The 26,185-nt window shown below is 44.5% G+C and overlaps 2 protein-coding genes, 19 non-coding genes and 3 pseudogenes across 21 annotated transcripts in view; 2 read left to right on the top strand and 22 right to left on the bottom strand.

The window, feature by feature from the left end:
• The window catches only part of LOC125715120 (uncharacterized), a 1,180,389-nt gene that overhangs the window by 746,814 nt on the left and 407,390 nt on the right, over positions 1–26,185 (top strand). The window lies entirely within an intron of this gene.
• Positions 1–26,185, top strand: part of LOC125715114 (uncharacterized) — a 935,270-nt gene that overhangs the window by 748,582 nt on the left and 160,503 nt on the right. The window lies entirely within an intron of this gene.
• On the bottom strand, positions 419–537 carry LOC125736587 (5S ribosomal RNA). Its single transcript, XR_007395863.1, has one exon. It is a non-coding gene; the product is annotated as a 5S ribosomal RNA (ribosomal RNA).
• LOC125731857 (5S ribosomal RNA) lies at positions 1,614–1,732 on the bottom strand. Its single transcript, XR_007391661.1, has one exon. It is a non-coding gene; the product is annotated as a 5S ribosomal RNA (ribosomal RNA).
• On the bottom strand, positions 2,809–2,927 carry LOC125734710 (5S ribosomal RNA). Its single transcript, XR_007394013.1, has one exon. It is a non-coding gene; the product is annotated as a 5S ribosomal RNA (ribosomal RNA).
• On the bottom strand, positions 4,004–4,122 carry LOC125733056 (5S ribosomal RNA). Its single transcript, XR_007392414.1, has one exon. It is a non-coding gene; the product is annotated as a 5S ribosomal RNA (ribosomal RNA).
• Positions 5,199–5,317, bottom strand: LOC125734642 (5S ribosomal RNA). Its single transcript, XR_007393945.1, has one exon. It is a non-coding gene; the product is annotated as a 5S ribosomal RNA (ribosomal RNA).
• LOC125730301 (5S ribosomal RNA) lies at positions 6,396–6,514 on the bottom strand. The gene has a single exon (XR_007390658.1). It is a non-coding gene; the product is annotated as a 5S ribosomal RNA (ribosomal RNA).
• LOC125731846 (5S ribosomal RNA) lies at positions 7,588–7,706 on the bottom strand. The gene has a single exon (XR_007391660.1). It is a non-coding gene; the product is annotated as a 5S ribosomal RNA (ribosomal RNA).
• Positions 8,783–8,901, bottom strand: LOC125731835 (5S ribosomal RNA). Its single transcript, XR_007391658.1, has one exon. It is a non-coding gene; the product is annotated as a 5S ribosomal RNA (ribosomal RNA).
• Positions 9,979–10,097, bottom strand: LOC125736711 (5S ribosomal RNA). Its single transcript, XR_007395984.1, has one exon. It is a non-coding gene; the product is annotated as a 5S ribosomal RNA (ribosomal RNA).
• On the bottom strand, positions 11,179–11,297 carry LOC125736819 (5S ribosomal RNA). Its single transcript, XR_007396087.1, has one exon. It is a non-coding gene; the product is annotated as a 5S ribosomal RNA (ribosomal RNA).
• On the bottom strand, positions 12,385–12,503 carry LOC125734709 (5S ribosomal RNA). The gene has a single exon (XR_007394012.1). It is a non-coding gene; the product is annotated as a 5S ribosomal RNA (ribosomal RNA).
• On the bottom strand, positions 13,582–13,700 carry LOC125733055 (5S ribosomal RNA). Its single transcript, XR_007392413.1, has one exon. It is a non-coding gene; the product is annotated as a 5S ribosomal RNA (ribosomal RNA).
• Positions 14,777–14,895, bottom strand: LOC125735683 (5S ribosomal RNA). Its single transcript, XR_007394976.1, has one exon. It is a non-coding gene; the product is annotated as a 5S ribosomal RNA (ribosomal RNA).
• LOC125735682 (5S ribosomal RNA) lies at positions 15,971–16,089 on the bottom strand. The gene has a single exon (XR_007394975.1). It is a non-coding gene; the product is annotated as a 5S ribosomal RNA (ribosomal RNA).
• On the bottom strand, positions 17,174–17,292 carry LOC125736131 (5S ribosomal RNA). The gene has a single exon (XR_007395414.1). It is a non-coding gene; the product is annotated as a 5S ribosomal RNA (ribosomal RNA).
• LOC125731987 (5S ribosomal RNA) lies at positions 18,369–18,487 on the bottom strand (annotated as a pseudogene).
• On the bottom strand, positions 19,563–19,681 carry LOC125735469 (5S ribosomal RNA). The gene has a single exon (XR_007394765.1). It is a non-coding gene; the product is annotated as a 5S ribosomal RNA (ribosomal RNA).
• Positions 20,757–20,875, bottom strand: LOC125737127 (5S ribosomal RNA). The gene has a single exon (XR_007396394.1). It is a non-coding gene; the product is annotated as a 5S ribosomal RNA (ribosomal RNA).
• LOC125736286 (5S ribosomal RNA) lies at positions 21,954–22,072 on the bottom strand. Its single transcript, XR_007395568.1, has one exon. It is a non-coding gene; the product is annotated as a 5S ribosomal RNA (ribosomal RNA).
• On the bottom strand, positions 23,152–23,270 carry LOC125731436 (5S ribosomal RNA; annotated as a pseudogene).
• LOC125732166 (5S ribosomal RNA) lies at positions 24,349–24,457 on the bottom strand (annotated as a pseudogene).
• Positions 25,538–25,656, bottom strand: LOC125731744 (5S ribosomal RNA). Its single transcript, XR_007391648.1, has one exon. It is a non-coding gene; the product is annotated as a 5S ribosomal RNA (ribosomal RNA).

Below are 26,185 nucleotides of genomic sequence, written 5' to 3'. Positions count from 1 at the left end.
AGTTTTGAAAGGAGAAGAGCAGAACTTGCTATGCCAATAATATCGAGTCTTCTGTGGCGAAGTGGTTTTTGCATAGAAAACAAAGCGGTCAGTTGAAGAGGAATAATATCAGTACTTTGTTTAAAACTGTGTGTAAAAAGCTGTCTCTTTATCATTAACAATAAGTTGTAAAACGTGAATGGGGAGTGACAGTCTTCAAGTTTGTGAGAAGATCGCGCCCTGGTGGAATAAAGGCACGAACAGCTTACAGCACCTAGAATTACCAGGAAGTATTTAGAGTAAAACGGTTTCTAAAAGCTGCCTTTAGGAATGAGAGAAAAAAATATATATATATATAAAATAGTAAAATGGAAGGGGAGTGATAGATTTAAATTAATCGTGAAGTGGAGCGCCCCCTGTATAAAGTAAAAGTGAGAAAAGCTTACAGCACCTGGTATTCCCAGGAGGTCTCCCATCCAAGTACTAACCAGACCCTAACCTGCTTGGCTTCCGAGATCAGATAAGATCGGGCGTGTTCAGGGTGGTATGGCCATAAGCGAGAGATGCTACCAAAAACAGCCCTTTTGCATTACACGCGTCTATACATGCCAGTTAGTCCCATTGGATCCTACTCCTGGTTTTTTTTTTTTTTTTATCTGACTCACACTGCAGCACCACCAACCAATCGGCAGCGCCGGACCCACACCAAACATTCACCAAACTACTCAGCCGGCAGCCTACCACAATTATTCCATTCTTTCCGCATCCGCACACTTCCTTCTTTTTATCTCCTTTTCACTACCGCACAGGTTAATCGCCGCACGTCCCCCGTCGGCAAACATTACTCCTTTGCCTACTGCATGCAGGCTTCTCTTAAGGACCCTCTGTTATCAACTTCGCTAACAGCCACAAAATCTCCGCCGCACGAAGCCCACTGGTAGCTGCTGAATCACATGCTTCCCCAAAACGTCGCGCTGTCAGAACACTGGGAGCTACACACACCAACAAGTCCATACTGCAGGCTGCAGCCAGAACAATTTTCTACATTCAAACATCGACGGCCTCTTCTCTCTAAAAATTCACCAGACTGCTTCTACCACCAGCAAAGAAGTTTCCATCCCTAATTCCTCTGTGATTCCCACTAACCTAAACATTAAGCTGGCATTGAAGGGTGTGAATTACCCCGGCCAATCTGTTCTTTTAAATACAGCTTTTAGCAAGTTTTGAAAGGAGAAGAGCAGAACTTGCTATGCCAATAATATCGAGTCTTCTGTGGCGAAGTGGTTTTTGCATAGAAAACAAAGCGGTCAGTTGAAGAGGAATAATATCAGTACTTTGTTTAAAACTGTGTGTAAAAAGCTGTCTCTTTATCATTAACAATAAGTTGTAAAACGTGAATGGGGAGTGACAGTCTTCAAGTTTGTGAGAAGATCGCGCCCTGGTGGAATAAAGGCACGAACAGCTTACAGCACCTAGAATTACCAGGAAGTATTTAGAGTAAAACGGTTTCTAAAAGCTGGCTTTATGAAAGAGAGAAAATATATATATATATAAAATAGTAAAATGGAAGGGGAGTACTAGATTTAAATTAATCGTGAAGTGGAGCGCCCCCTGTATAAAGTAAAAGTGAGAAAAGCTTACAGCACCTGGTATTCCCAGGAGGTCTCCCATCCAAGTACTAACCAGACCCTACCCTGCTTGGCTTCCGAGATCAGATGAGATCGGGCGTGTTCAGGGTGGTATGGCCGTAAGCGAGAGATGCTACCAAAAACAGCCCTTTTGCATTACACGCCTCTATACATGCCAGTTGGTCCCATTGGATCCTACTAATGTTCTTTTTTTTTTTTTTATCTGACTCACACTGCAGCCCCACCATCCAATCGGCAGCGCCGGACCCACACCAAACATTCACCAAACTACTCAGCCGGCAGCCTACCACAATTATTCCATTCTTTCCGCATCCGCACACTTCCTTCTTTTTAACTCCTTTTCACTACCGCACAGGTTAATCGCCGCACGTCCCCCGCCGGCAAACATTACTCCTTTGCCTACTGCATGCAGGCTTCTCTTAACGACCCTCTGTTATCAACTCCGCTAACAGCCACAAAATCTCCGCCGCACGAAGCCCACTGGTAGCTGCTGAATCACATGCTTCCCCAAAACGTCACGCTGTCAGAACACTGGGAGCTACACACACCAACAAGTCCATACTGCAGGCTGCAGCCAGAACAATTTTCTACATTCAAACATCGACGGCCTCTTCTCTCTAAAAATTCACCAGACCGCTTCTATGAGCAGCAAAGAAGTTTCCATCCCTAATTGCTCTGTGATTCCCACTAACCTAAACATTAAGCTGGCATTGAAGGGTGTGAATTACCCCGGCCAATCTGTTCTTTTAAATACAGCTTTTAGCAAGTTTTGAAAGGAGAAGAGCAGAACTTGCTATGCCAATAATATCGAGTCTCCTGTGGCGAAGTGGTTTTTGCATAGAAAACAAAGCGGTCAGTTGAAGAGGAATAATATCAGTACTTTGTTTAAAACTGTGTGTAAAAAGCTGTCTCTTTATCATTAACAATAAGTTGTAAAACGTGAATGGGGAGTGACAGTCTTCAAGTTTGTGAGAAGATCGCGCCCTGGTGGAATAAAGGCACGAACAGCTTACAGCACCTAGAATTACCAGGAAGTATTTAGAGTAAAACGGTTTCTAAAAGCTGGCTTTATGAAAGAGAGAAAAAATATATATATATAAAATAGTAAAATGGAAGGGGAGTGATAGATTTAAATTAATCGTGAAGTGGAGCGCCCCCTGTATAAAGTAAAAGTGAGAAAAGCTTACGGCACCTAGTATTCCCAGGTGGACTCCCATCCAAGTACTAACCAGACCCTACCCTGCTTAGCTGCCGAGATCAGACGAGATCGGGCGTGTTCAGGGTGGTATGGCCGTAAGCGACAGATGCTACCAAAAACAGCCCTTTTGCATTACACGCCTCTATACATGGCAGTTGGTCCCATTGGATCCTACTAATGTTCTTTTTTTTTTTTTTATCTGACTCACACTGCAGCCCCACCATCCAATCGGCAGCGCCGGACCCACACCAAACATTCACCAAACTACTCAGCCGGCAGCCTACCACAATTATTCCATTCTTTCCGCATCCGCACACTTCCTTCTTTTTAACTCCTTTTCACTACCGCACAGGTTAATCGCCGCACGTCCCCCGCCGGCAAACATTACTCCTTTGCCTACTGCATGCAGGCTTCTCTTAACGACCCTCTGTTATCAACTCCGCTAACAGCCACAAAATCTCCGCCGCACGAAGCCCACTGGTAGCTGCTGAATCACATGCTTCCCCAAAACGTCACGCTGTCAGAACACTGGGAGCTACACACACCAACAAGTCCATACTGCAGGCTGCAGCCAGAACAATTTTCTACATTCAAACATCGACGGCCTCTTCTCTCTAAAAATTCACCAGACCGCTTCTACCACCAGCAAAGAAGTTTCCATCCCTAATTCCCCTGTGATTCCCACTAACCTAAACATTAAGCTGGCATTGAAGGGTGTGAATTACCCCGGCCAATCTGTTCTTTTAAATACAGCTTTTAGCAAGTTTTGAAAGGAGAAGAGCAGAACTTGCTATGCCAATAATATCGAGTCTCCTGTGGCGAAGTGGTTTTTGCATAGAAAACAAAGCGGTCAGTTGAAGAGGAATAATATCAGTACTTTGTTTAAAACTGTGTGTAAAAAGCTGTCTCTTTATCATTAACAATAAGTTGTAAAACGTGAATGGGGAGTGACAGTCTTCAAGTTTGTGAGAAGATCGCGCCCTGGTGGAATAAAGGCACGAACAGCTTACAGCACCTAGAATTACCAGGACGTATTTAGACTAAAACGGTTTCTAAAAGCTGGCTTTATGAAAGAGAGAAAAAATATATATATATAAAATAGTAAAATGGAAGGGGAGTGCTAGATTTAAATTAGTCGTGAAGTGGAGCGCCCCCTGTATAAAATAAAAGTGAGAAAAGCTTACAGCACCTGGTATTCCCAGGAGGTCTCCCATCCAAGTACTAACCAGACCCTACCCTGCTTGGCTTCCGAGATCAGATGAGATCGGGCGTGTTCAGGGTGGTATGGCCATAAGCGAGAGATGCTACCAAAAACAGCCCTTTTGCATTACACGCGTCTATAAATGCCAGTTAGTCCCATTGGATCCTACTCCTGGTTTTTTTTTTTTTTTTATCTGACTCACACTGCAGCACCACCATCCAATCGGCAGCGCCGGACCCACACCAAACATTCACCAAACTACTCAGCCGGCAGCCTACCACAATTATTCCATTCTTTCCGCATCCGCACACTTCCTTCTTTTTAACTCCTTTTCACTACCGCACAGGTTAATCGCCGCACGTCCCCCGCCGGCAAACATTACTCCTTTGCCTACTGCATGCAGGCTTCTCTTAACGACCCTCTGTTATCAACTCCGCTAACAGCCACAAAATCTCCGCCGCACGAAGCCCACTGGTAGCTGCTGAATCACATGCTTCCCCAAAACGTCGCGCTGTCAGAACACTGGGAGCTACACACACCAACAAGTCCATACTGCAGGCTGCAGCCAGAACAATTTTCTACATTCAAACATCGACGGCCTCTTCTCTCTAAAAATTCACCAGACCGCTTCTACCACCAGCAAAGAAGTTTCCATCCCTAATTCCTCTGTGATTCCCACTAACCTAAACATTAAGCTGGCATTGAAGGGTGTGAATTACCCCGGCCAATCTGTTCTTTTAAATACAGCTTTTAGCAAGTTTTGAAAGGAGAAGAGCAGAACTTGCTATGCCAATAACATCGAGTCTTCTGTGGCGAAGTGGTTTTTGCATAGAAAACAAAGCGGTCAGTTGAAGAGGAATAATATCAGTACTTTGTTTAAAACTGTGTGTAAAAAGCTGTCTCTTTATCATTAACAATAAGTTGTAAAACGTGAATGGGGAGTGACAGTCTTCAAGTTTGTGAGAAGATCGCGCCCTGGTGGAATAAAGGCACGAACAGCTTACAGCACCTAGAATTACCAGGAAGTATTTAGAGTAAAACGGTTTCTAAAAGCTGGCTTTATGAAAGAGAGAAAAAAAATATATATAGAAAATAGTAAAATGGAAGGGGAGTGCTAGATTTAAATTAATCGTGAAGTGGAGCGCCCCCTGTATAAAGTAAAAGTGAGACAAGCTTACAGCACCTGGTATTCCCAGGAGGTCTCCCATCCAAGTACTAACCAGACCCTACTCTGCTTGGCTTCCGAGATCAGATGAGATCGGGCGTGTTCAGGGTGGTATGGCCATAAGCGAGAGACGCTACCAAAAACAGCCCTTTTGCATTAAACGCGTCTATACATGCCAGTTAGTCCCATTGGATCCTACTCCTGGTTTTTTTTTTTTTTTTATCTGACTCACACTGCAGCACCACCAACCAATCGGCAGCGCCGGACCCACACCAAACATTCACCAAACTACTCAGCCGGCAGCCTACCACAATTATTCCATTCTTTCCGCATCCGCACACTTCCTTCTTTTTAACTCCTTTTCACTACCGCACAGGTTAATCGCCGCACGTCCCCCGCCGGCAAACATTACTCCTTTGCCTACTGCATGCAGGCTTCTCTTAACGACCCTCTGTTATCAACTCCGCTAACAGCCACAAAATCTCCGCCGCACGAAGCCCACTGGTAGCTGCTGAATCACATGCTTCCCCAAAACGTCGCGCTGTCAGAACACTGGGAGCTACACACACCAACAAGTCCATACTGCAGGCTGCAGCCAGAACAATTTTCTACATTCAAACATCGACGGCCTCTTCTCCCTAAAAATTCACCAGACCGCTTCTACCACCAGCAAAGAAGTTTCCATCCCTAATTCCTCTGTGATTCCCACTAACCTAAACATTAAGCTGGCATTGAAGGGTGTGAATTACCCCGGCCAATCTGTTCTTTTAAATACAGCTTTTAGCAAGTTTTGAAAGGAGAAGAGCAGAGCTTGCTATGCCAATAATATCGAGTCTTCTGTGGCGAAGTGGTTTTTGCATAGAAAACAAAGCGGTCAGTTGAAGAGGAATAATATCAGTACTTTGTTTAAAACTGTGTGTAAAAAGCTGTCTCTTTATCATTAACAATAAGTTGTAAAACGTGAATGGGGAGTGACAGTCTTCAAGTTTGTGAGAAGATTGCGCCCTGGTGGAATAAAGGCACGAACAGCTTACAGCACCTAGAATTACCAGGAAGTATTTAGAGTAAAACGGTTTCTAAAAGCTGCCTTTATGAATGAGAGAAAAAAAATATATATATATAAAATAGTAAAATGGAAGGGGAGTGATAGATTTAAATTCATCGTGAAGTGGAGCGCCCCCTGTATAAAGTAAAAGTGAGAAAAGCTTACGGCACCTAGTATTCCCAGGTGGACTCCCATCCAAGTACTAACCAAACCCTACTCTGCTTAGCTGCCGAGATCAGACGAGATCGGGCGTGTTCAGGGTGGTATGGCCATAAGCGAGAGATGCTACCAAAAACAGCCCTTTTGCATTACACGCGTCTATACATGCCAGTTAGTCCCATTGGATCCTACTCCTGGTTTTTTTTTTTTTATCTGACTCACACTGCAGCACCACCATCCAATCGGCAGCGCCGGACCCACACCAAACATTCACCAAACTACTCAGCCGGCAGCCTACCACAATTATTCCATTCTTTCCGCATCCGCACACTTCCTTCTTTTTAACTCCTTTTCACTACCGCACAGGTTAATCGCCGCACGTCCCCCGCCGGCAAACATTACTCCTTTGCCTACTGCATGCAGGCTTCTCTTAACGACCCTCTGTTATCAACTCCGCTAACAGCCACAAAATCTCCGCCGCACGAAGCCCACTGGTAGCTGCTGAATCACATGCTTCCCCAAAACGTCGCGCTGTCAGAACACTGGGAGCTACACACACCAACAAGTCCATACTGCAGGCTGCAGCCAGAACAATTTTCTACATTCAAACATCGACGGCCTCTTCTCTCTAAAAATTCACCAGACCGCTTCTACCACCAGCAAAGAAGTTTCCATCCCTAATTCCTCTGTGATTCCCACTAACCTAAACATTAAGCTGGCATTGAAGGGTGTGAATTACCCCGGCCAATCTGTTCTTTTAAATACAGCTTTTAGCAAGTTTTGAAAGGAGAAGAGCAGAACTTGCTATGCCAATAACATCGAGTCTTCTGTGGCGAAGTGGTTTTTGCATAGAAAACAAAGCGGTCAGTTGAAGAGGAATAATATCAGTACTTTGTTTAAAACTGTGTGTAAAAAGCTGTCTCTTTATCATTAACAATAAGTTGTAAAACGTGAATGGGGAGTGACAGTCTTCAAGTTTGTGAGAAGATCGCGCCCTGGTGGAATAAAGGCACGAACAGCTTACAGCACCTAGAATTACCAGGAAGTATTTAGAGTAAAACGGTTTCTAAAAGCTGGCTTTATGAAAGAGAGAAAAAATATATATATATAAAATAGTAAAATGGAAGGGGAGTGCTAGATTTAAATTAATCGTGAAGTGGAGCGCCCCCTGTATAAAGTAAAAGTGAGAAAAGCTTACAGCACCTGGTATTCCCAGGAGGTCTCCCATCCAAGTACTAACCAGACCCTACCCTGCTTGGCTTCCGAGATCAGATGAGATCGGGCGTGTTCAGGGTGGTATGGCCGTAAGCGAGAGATGCGACCAAAAACAGCCCTTTTGCATTACACGCCTCTATACATGCCAGTTGGTCCCATTGGATCCTACTAATGTTCTTTTTTTTTTTTTTATCTGACTCACACTGCAGCCCCACCATCCAATCGGCAGCGCCGGACCCACACCAAACATTCACCAAACTACTCAGCCGGCAGCCTACCACAATTATTCCATTCTTTCCGCATCCGCACACTTCCTTCTTTTTAACTCCTTTTCACTACCGCACAGGTTAATCGCCGCACGTCCCCCGCCGGCAAACATTACTCCTTTGCCTACTGCATGCAGGCTTCTTTTAACGACCCTCTGTTATCAACTCCGCTAACAGCCACAAAATCTCCGCCGCACGAAGCCCACTGGTAGCTGCTGAATCACATGCTTCCCCAAAACGTCGCGCTGTCAGAACACTGGGAGCTACACACACCAACAAGTCCATACTGCAGGCTGCAGCCAGAACAATTTTCTACATTCAAACATCGACGGCCTCTTCTCTCTAAAAATTCACCAGACCGCTTCTACCACCAGCAAAGAAGTTTCCATCCCTAATTCCTCTGTGATTCCCACTAACCTAAACATTAAGCTGGCATTGAAGGGTGTGAATTACCCCGGCCAATCTGTTCTTTTAAATACAGCTTTTAGCAAGTTTTGAAAGGAGAAGAGCAGAACTTGCTATGCCAATAACATCGAGTCTTCTGTGGCGAAGTGGTTTTTGCATAGAAAACAAAGCGGTCAGTTGAAGAGGAATAATATCAGTACTTTGTTTAAAACTGTGTGTAAAAAGCTGTCTCTTTATCATTAACAATAAGTTGTAAAACGTGAATGGGGAGTGACAGTCTTCAAGTTTGTGAGAAGATCGCGCCCTGGTGGAATAAAGGCACGAACAGCTTACAGCACCTAGAATTACCAGGAAGTATTTAGAGTAAAACGGTTTCTAAAAGCTGGCTTTATGAAAGAGAGAAAAAATATATATATATAAAATAGTAAAATGGAAGGGGAGTGCTAGATTTAAATTAATCGTGAAGTGGAGCGCCCCCTGTATAAAGTAAAAGTGAGAAAAGCTTACAGCACCTGGTATTCCCAGGAGGTCTCCCATCCAAGTACTAACCAGACCCTACCCTGCTTGGCTTCCGAGATCAGATGAGATCGGGCGTGTTCAGGGTGGTATGGCCGTAAGCGAGAGATGCGACCAAAAACAGCCCTTTTGCATTACACGCCTCTATACATGCCAGTTGGTCCCATTGGATCCTACTAATGTTCTTTTTTTTTTTTTTATCTGACTCACACTGCAGCCCCACCATCCAATCGGCAGCGCCGGACCCACACCAAACATTCACCAAACTACTCAGCCGGCAGCCTACCACAATTATTCCATTCTTTCCGCATCCGCACACTTCCTTCTTTTTAACTCCTTTTCACTACCGCACAGGTTAATCGCCGCACGTCCCCCGCCGGCAAACATTACTCCTTTGCCTACTGCATGCAGGCTTCTTTTAACGACCCTCTGTTATCAACTCCGCTAACAGCCACAAAATCTCCGCCGCACGAAGCCCACTGGTAGCTGCTGAATCACATGCTTCCCCAAAACGTCACGCTGTCAGAACACTGGGAGCTACACACACCAACAAGTCCATACTGCAGGCTGCAGCCAGAACAATTTTCTACATTCAAACATCGACGGCCTCTTCTCTCTAAAAATTCACCAGACCGCTTCTACCACCAGCAAAGAAGTTTCCATCCCTAATTCCTCTGTGATTCCCACTAACCTAAACATTAAGCTGGCATTGAAGGGTGTGAATTACCCCGCACAATCTGTTCTTTTAAATACAGCTTTTAGCAAGTTTTTAAAGGAGAAGAGCAGAACTTGCTATGCTAATAATATCGAGTCTTCTGTGGCGAAGTGGTTTTTGCATAGAAAACAAAGCGGTCAGTTGAAGAGGAATAATATCAGTACTTTGTTTAAAACTGTGTGTAAAAAGCTGTCTCTTTATCATTAACAATAAGTTGTAAAACGTGAATGGGGAGTGACAGTCTTCAAGTTTGTGAGAAGATTGCGCCCTGGTGGAATAAAGGCACGAACAGCTTACAGCACCTAGAATTACCAGGAAGTATTTAGAGTAAAACGGTTTCTAAAAGCTGCCTTTATGAATGAGAGAAAAAAAAATATATATATAAAATAGTAAAATGGAAGGGGAGTGATAGATTTAAATTAATCGTGAAGTGGAGCGCCCCCTGTATAAAGTAAAAGTGAGAAAAGCTTACGGCACCTAGTATTCCCAGGTGGACTCCCATCCAAGTACTAACCAGACCCTACCCTGCTTGGCTTCCGAGATCAGATAAGATCGGGCGTGTTCAGGGTGGTATGGCCATAAGCGAGAGATGCTACCAAAAACAGCCCTTTTGCATTACACGCGTCTATACATGCCAGTTAGTCCCATTGGATCCTACTCCTGGTTTTTTTTTTTTTTTTATCTGACTCACACTGCAGCACCACCAACCAATCGGCAGCGCCGGACCCACACCAAACATTCACCAAACTACTCAGCCGGCAGCCTACCACAATTATTCCATTCTTTCCGCATCCGCACACTTCCTTCTTTTTAACTCCTTTTCACTACCGCACAGGTTAATCGCCGCACGTCCCCCGCCCGCAAACATTACTCCTTTGCCTACTGCATGCAGGCTTCTCTTAACGACCCTCTGTTATCAACTCCGCTAACAGCCACAAAATCTCCGCCGCACGAAGCCCACTGGTAGCTGCTGAATCACATGCTTCCCCAAAACGTCGCGCTGTCAGAACACTGGGAGCTACACACACCAACAAGTCCATACTGCAGGCTGCAGCCAGAACAATTTTCTACATTCAAACATCGACGGCCTCTTCTCTCTAAAAATTCACCAGACCGCTTCTACCAGCAGCAAAGAAGTTTCCATCCCTAATTCCTCTGTGATTCCCACTAACCTAAACATTAAGCTGGCATTGAAGGGTGTGAATTACCCCGGCCAATCTGTTCTTTTAAATACAGCTTTTAGCAAGTTTTGAAAGGAGAAGAGCAGAACTTGCTATGCCAATAACATCGAGTCTTCTGTGGCGAAGTGGTTTTTGCATAGAAAACAAAGCGGTCAGTTGAAGAGGAATAATATCAGTACTTTGTTTAAAACTGTGTGTAAAAAGCTGTCTCTTTATCATTAACAATAAGTTGTAAAACGTGAATGGGGAGTGACAGTCTTCAAGTTTGTGAGAAGATTGTGCCCTGGTGGAATAAAGGCACGAACAGCTTACAGCACCTAGAATTACCAGGAAGTATTTAGAGTAAAACGGTTTCTAAAAGCTGCCATTATGAATGAGAGAAAAAAAAAAATATATATATATAAAATAGTAAAATGGAAGGGGAGTGATAGATTTAAATTAATCGTGAAGTGGAGCGCCCCCTGTATAAAGTAAAAGTGAGAAAAGCTTACAGCACATGGTATTCCCAGGTGGTCTTCCATCCAAGTACTAACCAGACCCTACCCTGCTTATCTTCCGAGATCAGACGAGATCGGGCGTGTTCAGGGTGGTTTGGCCGTAAGCGAGAGATGTGATCAAAAACAGCCCTTTTGCATTACACGCCTCTATACATGCCAGTTGGTCCCATTGGATCCTACTAATGTTCTTTTTTTTTTTTTTAATCTGACTCACACTGCAGCCCCACCAACCAATCGGCAGCGCCGGACCCACACCAAACATTCACCAAACTACTCAGCCGGCAGCCTACCACAATTATTCCATTCTTTCCGCATCCGCACACTTCCTTCTTTTTAACTCCTTTTCACTACCGCACAGGTTAATCGCCGCACGTCCCCCGCCGGCAAACATTACTCCTTTGCCTACTGCATGCAGGCTTCTCTTAACGACCCTCTGTTATCAACTCCGCTAACAGCCACAAAATCTCCGCCGCACGAAGCCCACTGGTAGCTGCTGAATCACATGCTTCCCCAAAACGTCGCGCTGTCAGAACACTGGGAGCTACACACACCAACAAGTCCATACTGCAGGCTGCAGCCAGAACAATTTTCTACATTCAAACATCGACGGCCTCTTCTCTCTAAAAATTCACCAGACCGCTTCTACCACCAGCAAAGAAGTTTCCATCCCTAATTCCTCTGTGATTCCCACTAACCTAAACATTAAGCTGGCATTGAAGGGTGTGAATTACCCCGGCCAATCTGTTCTTTTAAATACAGCTTTTAGCAAGTTTTGAAAGGAGAAGAGCAGAGCTTGCTATGTCAATAATATCGAGTCTTCTGTGGCGAAGTGGTTTTTGCATAGAAAACAAAGCGGTCAGTTGAAGAGGAATAATATCAGTACTTTGTTTAAAACTGTGTGTAAAAAGCTGTCTCTTTATCATTAACAATAAGTTGTAAAACGTGAATGGGGAGTGACAGTCTTCAAGTTTGTGAGAAGATTGCGCCCTGGTGGAATAAAGGCACAAACAGCTTACAGCACCTAGAATTACCAGGAAGTATTTAGAGTAAAACGGTTTCTAAAAGCTGCCTTTATGAATGAGAGAAAAAAAAAATATATATATATATATTTAAAATAGTAAAATGGAAGGGGAGTGATAGATTTAAATTAATCGTGAAGTGGAGCGCCCCCTGTATAAAGTAAAAGTGAGAAAAGCTTACGGCACCTAGTATTCCCAGGTGGACTCCCATCCAAGTACTAACCAGACCCTACCCTGCTTAGCTGCCGAGATCAGACGAGATCGGGCGTGTTCAGGGTGGTATGGCCGTAAGCAACAGATGCTACCAAAAACAGCCCTTTTGCATTACACGCCTCTATACATGGCAGTTGGTCCCATTGGATCCCACTAATGTTCTTTTTTTTTTTTTTATCTGACTCACACTGCAGCCCCACCATCCAATCGGCAGCGCCGGACCCACACCAAACATTCACCAAACTACTCAGCCGGCAGCCTACCACAATTATTCCATTCTTTCCGCATCCGCACACTTCCTTCTTTTTAACTCCTTTTCACTACCGCACAGGTTAATCGCCGCACGTCCCCCGCCGGCAAACATTACTCCTTTGCCTACTGCATGCAGGCTTCTCTTAACGACCCTCTGTTATCAACTCCGCTAACAGCCACAAAATCTCCGCCGCACGAAGCCCACTGGTAGCTGCTGAATCACATGCTTCCCCAAAACGTCGCGCTGTCAGAACACTGGGAGCTACACACACCAACAAGTCCATACTGCAGGCTGCAGCCAGAACAATTTTCTACATTCAAACATCGACGGCCTCTTCTCTCTAAAAATTCACCAGACTGCTTCTACCACCAGCAAAAAAGTTTCCATCCCTAATTCCTCTGTGATTCCCACTAACCTAAACATTAAGCTGGCATTGAAGGGTGTGAATTACCCCGGCCAATCTGTTCTTTTAAATACAGCTTTTAGCAAGTTTTGAAAGGAGAAGAGCAGAACTTGCTATGCCAATAATATCGAGTCTTCTGTGGCGAAGTGGTTTTTGCATAGAAAACAAAGCGGTCAGTTGAAGAGGAATAATATCAGTACTTTGTTTAAAACTGTGTGTAAAAAGCTGTCTCTTTATCATTAACAATAAGTTGTAAAACGTGAATGGGGAGTGACAGTCTTCAAGTTTGTGAGAAGATCGCGCCCTGGTGGAATAAAGGCACGAACAGCTTACAGCACCTAGAATTACCAGGAAGTATTTAGAGTAAAACGGTTTCTAAAAGCTGGCTTTATGAAAGAGAGAAAAAAAAAATATATATATAAAATAGTAAAATGGAAGGGGAGTACTAGATTTAAATTAATCGTGAAGTGGAGCGCCCCCTGTATAAAGTAAAAGTGAGAAAAGCTTACAGCACCTGGTATTCCCAGGAGGTCTCCCATCCAAGTACTAACCAGACCCTACCCTGCTTGGCTTCCGAGATCAGATGAGATCGGGCGTGTTCAGGGTGGTATGGCCATAAGCGAGAGACGCTACCAAAAACAGCCCTTTTGCATTACACGCCTCTATACATGCCAGTTGGTCCCATTGGATCCTATTAATGTTTTTTTTTTTTTTTATCTGACTCACACTGCAGCCCCACCATCCAATCGGCAGCGCCGGACCCACACCAAACATTCACCAAACTACTCAGCCGGCAGCCTACCACAATTATTCCATTCTTTCCGCATCCGCACACTTCCTTCTTTTTAACTCCTTTTCACTACCGCACAGGTTAATCGCCGCACGTCCCCCGCCGGCAAACATTACTCCTTTGCCTACTGCATGCAGGCTTCTCTTAACGACCCTCTGTTATCAACTCCGCTAACAGCCACAAAATCTCCGCCGCACGAAGCCCACTGGTAGCTGCTGAATCACATGCTTCCCCAAAATGTCACGCTGTCAGAACACTGGGAGCTACACACACCAACAAGTCCATACTGCAGGCTGCAGCCAGAACAATTTTCTACATTCAAACATCGACGGCCTCTTCTCTCTAAAAATTCACCAGACCGCTTCTACCAGCAGCAAAGAAGTTTCCATCCCTAATTGCTCTATGATTCCCACTAACCTAAACATTAAGCTGGCATTGAAGGGTGTGAATTACCCCGGCCAATCTGTTCTTTTAAATACAGCTTTTAGCAAGTTTTGAAAGGAGAAGAGCAGAACTTGCTATGCCAATAATATCGAGTCTCCTGTGGCGAAGTGGTTTTTGCATAGAAAACAAAGCGGTCAGTTGAAGAGGAATAATATCAGTACTTTGTTTAAAACTGTGTGTAAAAAGCTGTCTCTTTATCATTAACAATAAGTTGTAAAACGTGAATGGGGAGTGACAGTCTTCAAGTTTGTGAGAAGATCGCGCCTAGGTGGAATAAAGGCACGAACAGCTTACAGCACCTAGAATTACCAGGAAGTATTTAGAGTAAAACGGTTTCTAAACGCTGGCTTTATGAAAGAGAGAAAATATATATATATATATAAAATAGTAAAATGGAAGGGGAGTACTAGATTTAAATTAATCGTGAAGTGGAGCGCCCCCTGTATAAAGTAAAAGTGAGAAAAGCTTGCAACACCTGGTATTCCCAGGAGGTCTCCCATCCAAGTACTAACCAGACCCTACCCTGCTTGGCTTCCGAGATCAGATGAGATCGGGCGTGTTCAGGGTGGTATGGCCATAAGCGAGAGATGCTACCAAAAACAGCCCTTTTGCATTACACGCGTCTATACATGCCAGTTAGTCCCATTGGATCCTACTCCTGGTTTTTTTTTTTTTATCTGACTCACACTGCAGCACCACCATCCAATCGGCAGCGCCGGACCCACACCAAACATTCACCAAAATACTCAGCCGGCAGCCTACCACAATTATTCCATTCTTTCCGCATCCGCACACTTCCTTCTTTTTAACTCCTTTTCACTACCGCACAGGTTAATCGCCGCACGTCCCCCGCCGGCAAACATTACTCCTTTGCCTACTGCATGCAGGCTTCTCTTAACGACCCTCTGTTATCAACTCCGCTAACAGCCACAAAATCTCCGCCGCACGAAGCCCACTGGTAGCTGCTGAATCACATGCTTCCCCAAAACGTCGCGCTGTCAGAACACTGGGAGCTACACACACCAACAAGTCCATACTGCAGGCTGCAGCCAGAACAATTTTCTACATTCAAACATCGACGGCCTCTTCTCTCTAAAAATTCACCAGACCGCTTCTACCACCAGCAAAGAAGTTTCCATCCCTAATTCCTCTGTGATTCCCACTAACCTAAACATTAAGCTGGCATTGAAGGGTGTGAATTACCCCGGCCAATCTGTTCTTTTAAAAACAGCTTTTAGCAAGTTTTGAAAGGAGAAGAGCAGAACTTGCTATGCCAATAACATCGAGTCTTCTGTGGCGAAGTGGTTTTTGCATAGAAAACAAAGCGGTCAGTTGAAGAGGAATAATATCAGTACTTTGTTTAAAACTGTGTGTAAAAAGCTGTCTCTTTATCATTAACAATAAGTTGTAAAACGTGAATGGGGAGTGACAGTCTTCAAGTTTGTGAGAAGATCGCGCCTAGGTGGAATAAAGGCACGAACAGCTTACAGCACCTAGAATTACCAGGAAGTATTTAGAGTAAAACGGTTTCTAAACGCTGGCTTTATGAAAGAGAGAAAATATATATATATATATAAAATAGTAAAATGGAAGGGGAGTACTAGATTTAAATTAATCGTGAAGTGGAGCGCCCCCTGTATAAAGTAAAAGTGAGAAAAGCTTGCAACACCTGGTATTCCCAGGAGGTCTCCCATCCAAGTACTAACCAGACCCTACCCTGCTTGGCTTCCGAGATCAGATGAGATCGGGCGTGTTCAGGGTGGTATGGCCATAAGCGAGAGATGCTACCAAAAACAGCCCTTTTGCATTACACGCGTCTATACATGCCAGTTAGTCCCATTGGATCCTACTCCTGGTTTTTTTTTTTTTATCTGACTCACACTGCAGCACCACCATCCAATCGGCAGCGCCGGACCCACACCAAACATTCACCAAAATACTCAGCCGGCAGCCTACCACAATTATTCCATTCTTTCCGCATCCGCACACTTCCTTCTTTTTAACTCCTTTTCACTACCGCACAGGTTAATCGCCGCACGTCCCCCGCCGGCAAACATTACTCCTTTGCCTACTGCATGCAGGCTTCTCTTAACGACCCTCTGTTATCAACTCCGCTAACAGCCACAAAATCTCCGCCGCACGAAGCCCACTGGTAGCTGCTGAATCACATGCTTCCCCAAAACGTCGCGCTGTCAGAACACTGGGAGCTACACACACCAACAAGTCCATACTGCAGGCTGCAGCCAGAACAATTTTCTACATTCAAACATCGACGGCCTCTTCTCTCTAAAAATTCACCAGACCGCTTCTACCACCAGCAAAGAAGTTTCCATCCCTAATTCCTCTGTGATTCCCACTAACCTAAACATTAAGCTGGCATTGAAGGGTGTGAATTACCCCGGCCAATCTGTTCTTTTAAAAACAGCTTTTAGCAAGTTTTGAAAGGAGAAGAGCAGAACTTGCTATGCCAATAACATCGAGTCTTCTGTGGCGAAGTGGTTTTTGCATAGAAAACAAAGCGGTCAGTTGAAGAGGAATAATATCAGTACTTTGTTTAAAACTGTGTGTAAAAAGCTGTCTCTTTATCATTAACAATAAGTTGTAAAACGTGAATGGGGAGTGACAGTCTTCAAGTTTGGAGAAGATCGCGCCCTGGTGGAATAAAGGCACGAACAGCTTACAGCACCTAGAATTACCATGAAGTATTTAGAGTAAAACGGTTTCTAAAAGCTGCCTTTATGAATGAGAGAAAAAAAAAAAATATATATATATATATATAAAATAGTAAAATGGAAGGGGAGTGATAGATTTAAATTAATCGTGAAGTGGAGCGCCCCCTGTATAAAGTAAAAGTGAGAAAAGCTTACAGCACCTGGTATTCCCAGGAGGTCTCCCATCCAAGTACTAACCAGACCCTACGCTGCTTGGCTTCCGAGATCAGATGAGATCAGGCGTGTTCAGGGTGGTATGGCCATAAGCGAGAGACGCTACCAAAAACAGCCCTTTTGCATTACACGCGTCAATACATGCCAGTTAGTCCCATTGGATCCTACTCCTGTTTTTTTTTTTTTTTTTATCTGACTCACACTGCAGCCCCACCATCCAATCGGCAGCGCCGGACCCACACCAAACATTCACCAAACTACTCAGCCGGCAGCCTACCACAATTATTCCATTCTTTCCGCATCCGCACTCTTCCTTCTTTTTAACTCCTTTTCACTACCGCACAGGTTAATCGCCGCACGTCCCCCGCCGGCAAACATTACTCCTTTGCCTAATGCATGCAGGCTTCTCTTAACGACCCTCTGTTATCAACTCCGCTAACAGCCACAAAATCTCCGCCGCACGAAGCCCACTGGTAGCTGCTGAATCACATGCTTCCCCAAAACGTCACGCTGTCAGAACACTGGGAGCTACACACACCAACAAGTCCATAATGCTGGCTGCAGCCAGAACAATTTTCTACATTCAAACATTGACGGCCTCTTCTCTCTAAAAATTCACCAGACCGCTTCTACCACCAGCAAAGAAGTTTCCATCCCTAATTCCTCTGTGATTCCCACTAACCTAAACATTAAGCTGGCATTGAAGGGTGTGAATTACCCCGGCTAACCTGCTCTTTTAAATACAGCTTTTAGCAAGTTTTGAAAGGAGGAGAAGAGCAGACAATATGCCAATAATACCGAGTCTTCTGTGGCGAAGTGGTTTTTGCATAGAAAACAAAGCGGTCAGTTGAAGAGGAATAATATCAGTACTTTGTTTAAAACTGTGTGTAAAAAGCTGTCTCTTTATTATTAACAATAAGTTGTAAAACGTGAATGGGGAGTGACAGTCTTCAAGTTTGTGAGAAGATCGCGCCCTGGTGGAATAAAGGCACGAACAGCTTACAGCAGCTAGAATTACCAGGCAGTATTTAGAGTAAAACGGTGTGTAAAAGCTGCATTTATGAATGAGAGAAAAAATATATATATATAAAATAGTAAAACGGAAGGGGAGTGATAGATTTAAATTAATCGTGAAGTGGAGTGCCCCCTGTATGAAGTAAAAGTGAGAAAAGCTTACAGGACCTGGTATTCCCAGGATGTCTCCCATCCAAGTACTAACCAGACACTAGCCTGCTTAGCTTCCGAGATCAGACGAAATCGGGCGTGTTCAGGGTGGTATGGCCATAAGCGAGAGCCGCGAACAAAAACAGCCCTTTTGCATTACACGCGTCTATACATGCCAGTTAGTCCCATTGGATCCTACTCCTGTTTTTTTTTTTATCTGACTCACACTGCAGCCCCACCATCCAATTGGCAGCGCCGGACCCACACCAAACATTCACCAAACTACTCAGCCGGCAGCCTACCACAATTATTCCATTCTTTCCGCATCCGCACACTTCCTTCTCTTTAACTCCTTTTCACTACCGCACAGGTTAATCGCCGCACGTCCCCCGCCAGCAAACATTACTCCTTTGCCTACCGCATGCAGGCTTCTCTTAACGACCCTCTGTTATCAACTCCGCTAACAGCCACAAAATCTCCGCCGCACGAAGCCCACTGGTAGCTGTTGAATCACATGCTTCCCCAAAACGTCGCGCTGTCAGAACACTGGGAGCTACACACGCCAACAAGTCCATACTGCAGGCTGCAGCCAGAACAATTTTCTACATTCAAACATCGACGGCCTCTTCTCTCTAAAAATTCACCAGAACGCTTCTACCACCAGCAAAGAAGTTTCCATCCCTAATTCCTCTGTGATTCCCACCAACCTAAACATTAATCTGGCATTGAAGGATGTGAATTACCCCGGCCAGCCTGCTCTTTTAAATACAGCTTTTAGCGAGTTTTGAAAGGAGGAGAAGAGCAGACCTTGCTATGCCAATAATATCGAGTCTTCTATGGTGAAGTGGTTTTTGCATAGAAAACAAAGCGGTGAGTTGAAGAGGAATTATATCAGTACTTTGTTTAAAACTGTGTGTAAAAAGCTGTCTCTTTATCATTAACAATAAGTTGTAAAACGTGAATGGGGAGTGACAGTCTTCAAGTTTGTGAGAAGATCGCGTCCTGGTGGAATAAAGGCACGAACAGCTTACAGCACCTAGAATTGCCAGGCAGTATTTAGAGTAAAACGGTTTCTAAAAGCTGCCTTTATAAAAGAGAGAAAAAAAATATATATATATAAAATAGTAAAATGGAAGGGGAGTGATAGATTTAAATTAATCGTGAAGTGGAGCGCCCCCTGTATAAAGTAAAAGTGAGAAAAGCTTACAGCACCTGGTATTCCCAGGTGGTCTCCCTTCCAAGTACTAACCAGACCTTACCCTGCTTAGCTTCCGAGATCGGACGAGATCGGGTGTGTTCAGGGTGGTACGGCCGTAAGCGAGAGACACTACCAAAAACAGCTCTTTTGCATTACACGCGTCTATACATGCCAGTTAGTCCCATTGGATCCTACACTTGTTTTTTTTTTTTTTAATCTGACTCACACTGCAGCACCACCATCCAATCGGCAGCGCCGGACCCACACCAAACATTCACCAAACTACTCAGCCGGCACCCTACCACAATTATTCCATTCTTTCCGCATCCGCACACTTCCTTCTCTTTAAGTCATTTTCACTACCGCACAGGTTAATCGCCGCACGTCCCCCGCCGGCAAACATTACTCCTTTGCCTACCGCATGCAGGCTTCTCTTAACGACCCTCTGCTATCAACTCCGCTAACAGCCACAAAATCTCCGCCGCACGAAGCCCTCTGGTAGCTGCTGAATCACATGCTTCCCCAAAACGTCGCGCTGTCAGAACACTGGGAGCTACACGCACCAACAAGTCCATACTGCAGGCTGCAGCCAAAACAATTTTCTACATTCAAACATCGACGGCCTCTTCTCTCTAAAAATTCACCAGACCGCTTCTACCACCAGCAAAGAAGTTTCCATCCCTAATTCCTCTGTGATTCCCACTAACCTAAACATTAAGCTGGCATTGAAGGGTGTGAATTACCCCGGCCAACCTGCTCTTTTAAATACAGCTTTTAGCAAGTTTTGAAAGGAGGAGAAGAGCAGACCTTGCTATGCCAATAATATCGAGTCTTCTGTGGTGAAGTGGTTTTTGCATAGAAAACAAAGCGATGAGTTGAAGAGGAATTATATCAGTACTTTGTTTAAAACTGTGTGTAAAAAGCTGTCTCTTTGTTATTAACAATAAGTTGTAAAACTTGAATGGGGAGTGACAGTCTTCAAGTTTGTGAGAAGATCGCGCCCTGGTGGAATAAAGGCACGAACAGCTTACAGCAGCTAGAATTACCAGGCAGTATTTAGAGTAAAACGGTGTGTAAAAGCTGCCTTTATGAATGAGAGAAAAAAGAAATATATAAAATAGTAAAATGGAAGGGGAGTGATATATTTAAATTAATCGTGAAGTGGAGCGCCCCCTGTATAAAGTAAAAGTGAGAAAAGCTTACAGCACCTGGTATTCCCAGGTGGCCTCCCATCCAAGTACTAACCAGACCCTACCTTGCTTAGCTTCCGAGATCAGACGAGATCAGGCGTGTTTAGGGTGGTATGGCCGTAAGCGAGAGATGCTACCAAAAACAGCCCTTTTGCATTACACGCGTCTATACATGCCAGTTAGTCCCATTGGATCCTACTCCTGGTTTTTTTTTTTTTATCTGACTCACACTGCAGCCCCACCATCCAATCGGCAGCGCCGGACCCACACCAAACATTCACCAAACTACTCAGCCGGCAGCCTACCACAATTATTCCATTCTTTCCGCATCCGCACAGTTCCTTCTTTTTAACTCCTTTTCACTACCGCACAGGTTAATCGCCGCACGTCCCCCGCCAGCAAACATTACTCCTTTGCCTACTGCAGGTAGGCTTCTCTTAACGACCCTCTGTTATCAACTCCGCTAACAGCCACAAAATCTCCGCCGCACGAAGCCCACTGGTAGCTGCTGAATCACATGCTTCCCCAAAACGTCGCGCTGTCAGAACACTGGGAGCTACACACACCAACAAGTCCATACTGCAGGCTGCAGCCAGAACTATTTTCTACATTCAAACATCGACGGCCTCTTCTCTCTAAAAATTCACCAGACCGCTTCTACCACCAGCAAAGAAGTTTCCATCCCTAATTCCTCTGTGATTCCCACTAACCTAAACATTAAGCTGGCATTGAAGGGTGTGAATTACCCCGCCCAATCTGTTCTTTTAAATACAGCTTTTAGCAAGTTTTGAAAGGAGAAGAGCAGAACTTGCTATGCCAATAATATCGAGTCTTCTGTGGCGAAGTGGTTTTTGCATAGAAAACAAAGCGGTCAGTTGAAGAGGAATAATATCAGTACTTTGTTTAAAACTGTGTGTAAAAAGCTGTCTCTTCATCATTAACAATAAGTTGTAAAACGTGAATGGGGAGTGACAGTCTTCAAGTTTGTGAGAAGATCGCGCCCTGGTGGAATAAAGGCACGAACAGCTTACAGCACCTAGAATTACCAGGAAGTATTTAGAGTAAAACGGTTTCTAAAACCTGGCTTTTTGAATGAGAGAAAAAAAAAAATATATATATATAAAATAGTAAAATGGAAGGGGAGTGATAGATTTAAATTAATCGTGAAGTGGAGCGCCCCCTGTATAAAGTAAAAGTGAGAAAAGCTTACAGCACGTGGTATTCCCAGGTGGTTTCCCATCCAAGTACTAACCAGACCCTACCCTGCTTAGCTTCCGAGATCAGACGAGATCAGGCGTGTTCAGGGTGGTATGGCCGTAAGCGAGAGATGCTACCAAAAACAGCCCTTTTGCATTACACGCCTCTATACATGCCAGTTGGTCCCATTGGATACTACTAATGTTCTTTTTTTTTTTATCTGACTCACACTGCAGCCCCACCATCCAATCGGCAGCGCCGGACCCACACCAAACATTCACCAAACTACTCAGCCGGCAGCCTACCACAATTATTCCATTCTTTCCGCATCCGCACACTTCCTTCTTTTTAACTCCTTTTCACTACCGCACAGGTTAATCGCCGCACGTCCCCCGCCGGCAAACATTACTCCTTTGCCTACTGCATGCAGGCTTCTCTTAACGACCCTCTGTTATCAACTCCGCTAACAGCCACAAAATCTCCGCCGCACGAAGCCCACTGGTAGCTGCTGAATCACATGCTTCCCCAAAACGTCGCGCTGTCAGAACACTGGGAGCTACACACACCAACAAGTCCATACTGCAGGCTGCAGCCAGAACAATTTTCTACATTCAAACATCGACGGCCTCTTCTCTCTAAAAATTCAGCAGACCGCTTCTACCACCAGCAAAGAAGTTTCCATCCCTAATTCCTCTGTGATTCCCACTAACCTAAACATTAAGCTGGCATTGAAGGGTGTGAATTACCCCGGCCAACCTGCTCTTTTAAATACAGCTTTTAGCAAGTTTTGAAAGGAGGAGAAGAGCAGACCTTGCTATGCCAATAATATCGAGTCTTCTGTGGTGAAGTGGTTTTTGCATAGAAAACAAAGCGATGAGTTGAAGAGGAATTATATCAGTACTTTGTTTAAAACTGTGTGTAAAAAGCTGTCTCTTTGTTATTAACAATAAGTTGTAAAACTTGAATGGGGAGTGACAGTCTTCAAGTTTGTGAGAAGATCGCGCCCTGGTGGAATAAAGGCACGAACAGCTTACAGCAGCTAGAATTACCAGGAAGTATTTAGAGTAAAACGGTTTCTAAAAGCTGCCTTTATGAATGAGAGAAAAAAAAAAATATATATATAAAATAGTAAAATGGAAGGGGAGTGATAGATTTAAATTAATCGTGAAGTGGAGCGCCCCCTGTATAAAGTAAAAGTGAGAAAAGCTTACAGCACCTGGTGTTCCCAGGTGGTCTCCCAACCAAGTACTAACCAGACCCTACCCTACTTAGCTTCCGAGATCAGACAAGGTCGGGCCTGTTCAGGGTGGTATGGCCGTAAGCGAGAGATGCTACCAAAAACAGCCCTTTTGCATTACACGCGTCTATACATGCCAGTTAGTCCCATTGGATCCTACTCCTGTTTTTTTTTTTTTTTATCTGACTCACACTGCAGCCCCACCATCCAATCGGCAGCGCCGGACCCACACCAAACATTCACCAAACTACTCAGCCGGCAGCCTACCACAATTATTCCATTCTTTCCGCATCCGCACACTTCCTTCTTTTTAACTCCTTTTCACTACCGCACAGGTTAATCGCCGCACGTCCCCCGCCGGCAAACATTACTCCTTTGCCTACTGCATGCAGGCTTCTCTTAACGACCCTCTGTTATCAACTCCGCTAACAGCCACAAAATCTCCGCCGCACGAAGCCCACTGGTAGCTGCTGAATCACATGCTTCCCCAAAACGTCGCGCTGTCAGAACACTGGGAGCTACACACACCAACAAGTCCATACTGCAGGCTGCAGCCAGAACAATTTTCTACATTCAAACATCGACGGCCTCTTCTCTCTAAAAATTCAGCAGACCGCTTCTACCACCAGCAAAGAATTTTCCATCCCTAATTCCTCTGTGATTCCCACTAACCTAAACATTAAGCTGGCATTGAAGGGTGTGAATTACCCCGGCCAATCTGTTCTTTTAAATACAGCTTTTAGCAAGTTTTGAAAGGAGAAGAGTAGAACTTGCTATGCCAATAATATCGAGTCTTCTGTGGCGAAGTGGTTTTTGCATAGAAAACAAAGCGGTCAGTTGAAGAGGAATAATATCAGTACTTTGTTTAAAACTGTGTGTAAAAAGCTGTCTCTTTATCATTAACAATAAGTTGTAAAACGTGAATGGGGAGTGACAGTCTTCAAGTTTGTGAGAAGATCGCGCCCTGGTGGAATAAAGGCACGAACAGCTTACAGCACCTAGAATTACCAGGAAGTATTTAGAGTAAAACGGTTTCTAAAAGCTGCCTTTATGAATGAGAGAAAAAAAAAATATATATATATAAAATAGTAAAATGGAAGGGGAGTGATAGATTTAAATTAATCGTGAAGTGGAGCGCCCCCTGTATAAAGTAAAAGTGAGAAAAGCTTACAGCACCTGGTATTCCCAGGAGGTCTCCCATCCAAGTTCTAACCAAACCCTACCCTGCTTGGCTTCCGAGATCAGACGTGTTCAGGGTGGTATGGCCGTAAGCGAGAGATGCTACCAAAAACAGCCCTTTTGCATTACACGCGTCTATACATGCCAGTTAGTCCCATTGGATCCTACTCCTGGTTTTTTTTTTTTTTTTATCTGACTCACACTGCAGCCCCACCATCCAATCGGCAGCGCCGGACCCACACCAAACATTCACCAAACTACTCAGCCGGCAGCCTACCACAATTATTCCATTCTTTCCACATCCGCACACTTCCTTCTTTTTAACTCCTTTTCACTACCGCACAGGTTAATCGCCGCATGTCCCCCGCCGGCAAACATTACTCCTTTGCCTACTGCATGCAGGCTTCTCTTAACGACCCTCTGTTATCAACTCCGCTAACAGCCACAAAATCTCCGCCGCACGAAGCCCACTGGTGGCTGCTGAATCACATGCTTCCCCAAAACGTCGCGCTGTCAGAACACTGGGAGCTACACACACCAACAAGTCCATACTGCAGGCTGCAGCCAGAACAATTTTCTACATTCAAACATCGACGGCCTCTTCTCTCTAAAAATTCAGCAGACTGCTTCTACCACCAGCAAAGAAGTTTCCATCCGTAATTCCTCTGTGATTCCCACTAACCTAAACATTAAGCTGGCATTGAAGGGTGTGAATTACCCCGGCCAATCTGTTCTTTTAAATACAGCTTTTAGCAAGTTTTGAAAGGAGAAGAGCAGAACTTGCTATGCCAATAATATCGAGTCTTCTGTGGCGAAGTGGTTTTTGCATAGAAAACAAAGCGGTCAGTTGAAGAGGAATAATATCAGTACTTTGTTTAAAACTGTGTGTAAAAAGCTGTCTCTTTATCATTAACAATAAGTTGTAAAACGTGAATGGGGAGTGACAGTCTTCAAGTTTGTGAGAAGATCACGCCCTGGTGGAATAAAGGCACGAACAGCTTACAGCACCTAGAATTACCAGGAAGTATTTAAAGTAAAACGGTGTGTAAAAGCTGCCTTTATGAAAGAGAGAAAATAAATATATATATATATAAAATAGTAAAATGGAAGGGGAGTGATAGATTTAAATTAATCGTGAAGTGGAGCACCCCCTGTATAAAGTAAAAGTGAGAAAAGCTTACAGCACCTGGTATTCCCAGGTGGTCTCCCATCAAAGTACTAACCAGACCCTACCCTGCTTAGCTTCCGAGATCAGACGAGATCGGGCGTGTTCAGGGTGGTATGGCCGTAAGCGAGAGATGCTACCAAAAACAGCCCTTTTGCATTACACGCGTCTATACATGCCAGTTAGTCCCATTGGATCCTACTCCTGGTTTTTTTTTTTTTATCTGACTCACACTGCAGCCCGACCATCCAATCGGCAGCGCCGGACACACCAAACATTCACCAAACTACTCAGCCGGCAGCCTACCACAATTATTCCATTCTTTCCGCATCCGCACACTTCCTTCTTTTTAACTCCTTTTCACTACCGCACAGGTTAATCGCCGCACATCCCCCGCCGGCAAACATTACTCCTTTGCCTACTGCATGTAGGCTTCTCTTAACGACCCTCTGTTATCAACTCCGCTAACAGCCACAAAATCTCCGCCGCACGAAGCCCACTGGTAGCTGCTGAATCACATGCTTCCCCAAAACGTCGCGCTGTCAGAACACTGGGAGCTACACACACCAACAAGTCCATACTGCAGGCTGCAGCCAGAACAATTTTCTACATTCAAACATTGACGGCCTCTTCTCTCTAAAAATTCAGCAGACCGCT

This window comes from Brienomyrus brachyistius, chromosome 2 (genome assembly GCF_023856365.1).
Source record: "Brienomyrus brachyistius isolate T26 chromosome 2, BBRACH_0.4, whole genome shotgun sequence".
NCBI classification, from domain to species: Eukaryota; Metazoa; Chordata; class Actinopteri; order Osteoglossiformes; family Mormyridae; genus Brienomyrus; species Brienomyrus brachyistius.
This window is presented reverse-complemented; position numbering and strand designations above follow the sequence as displayed.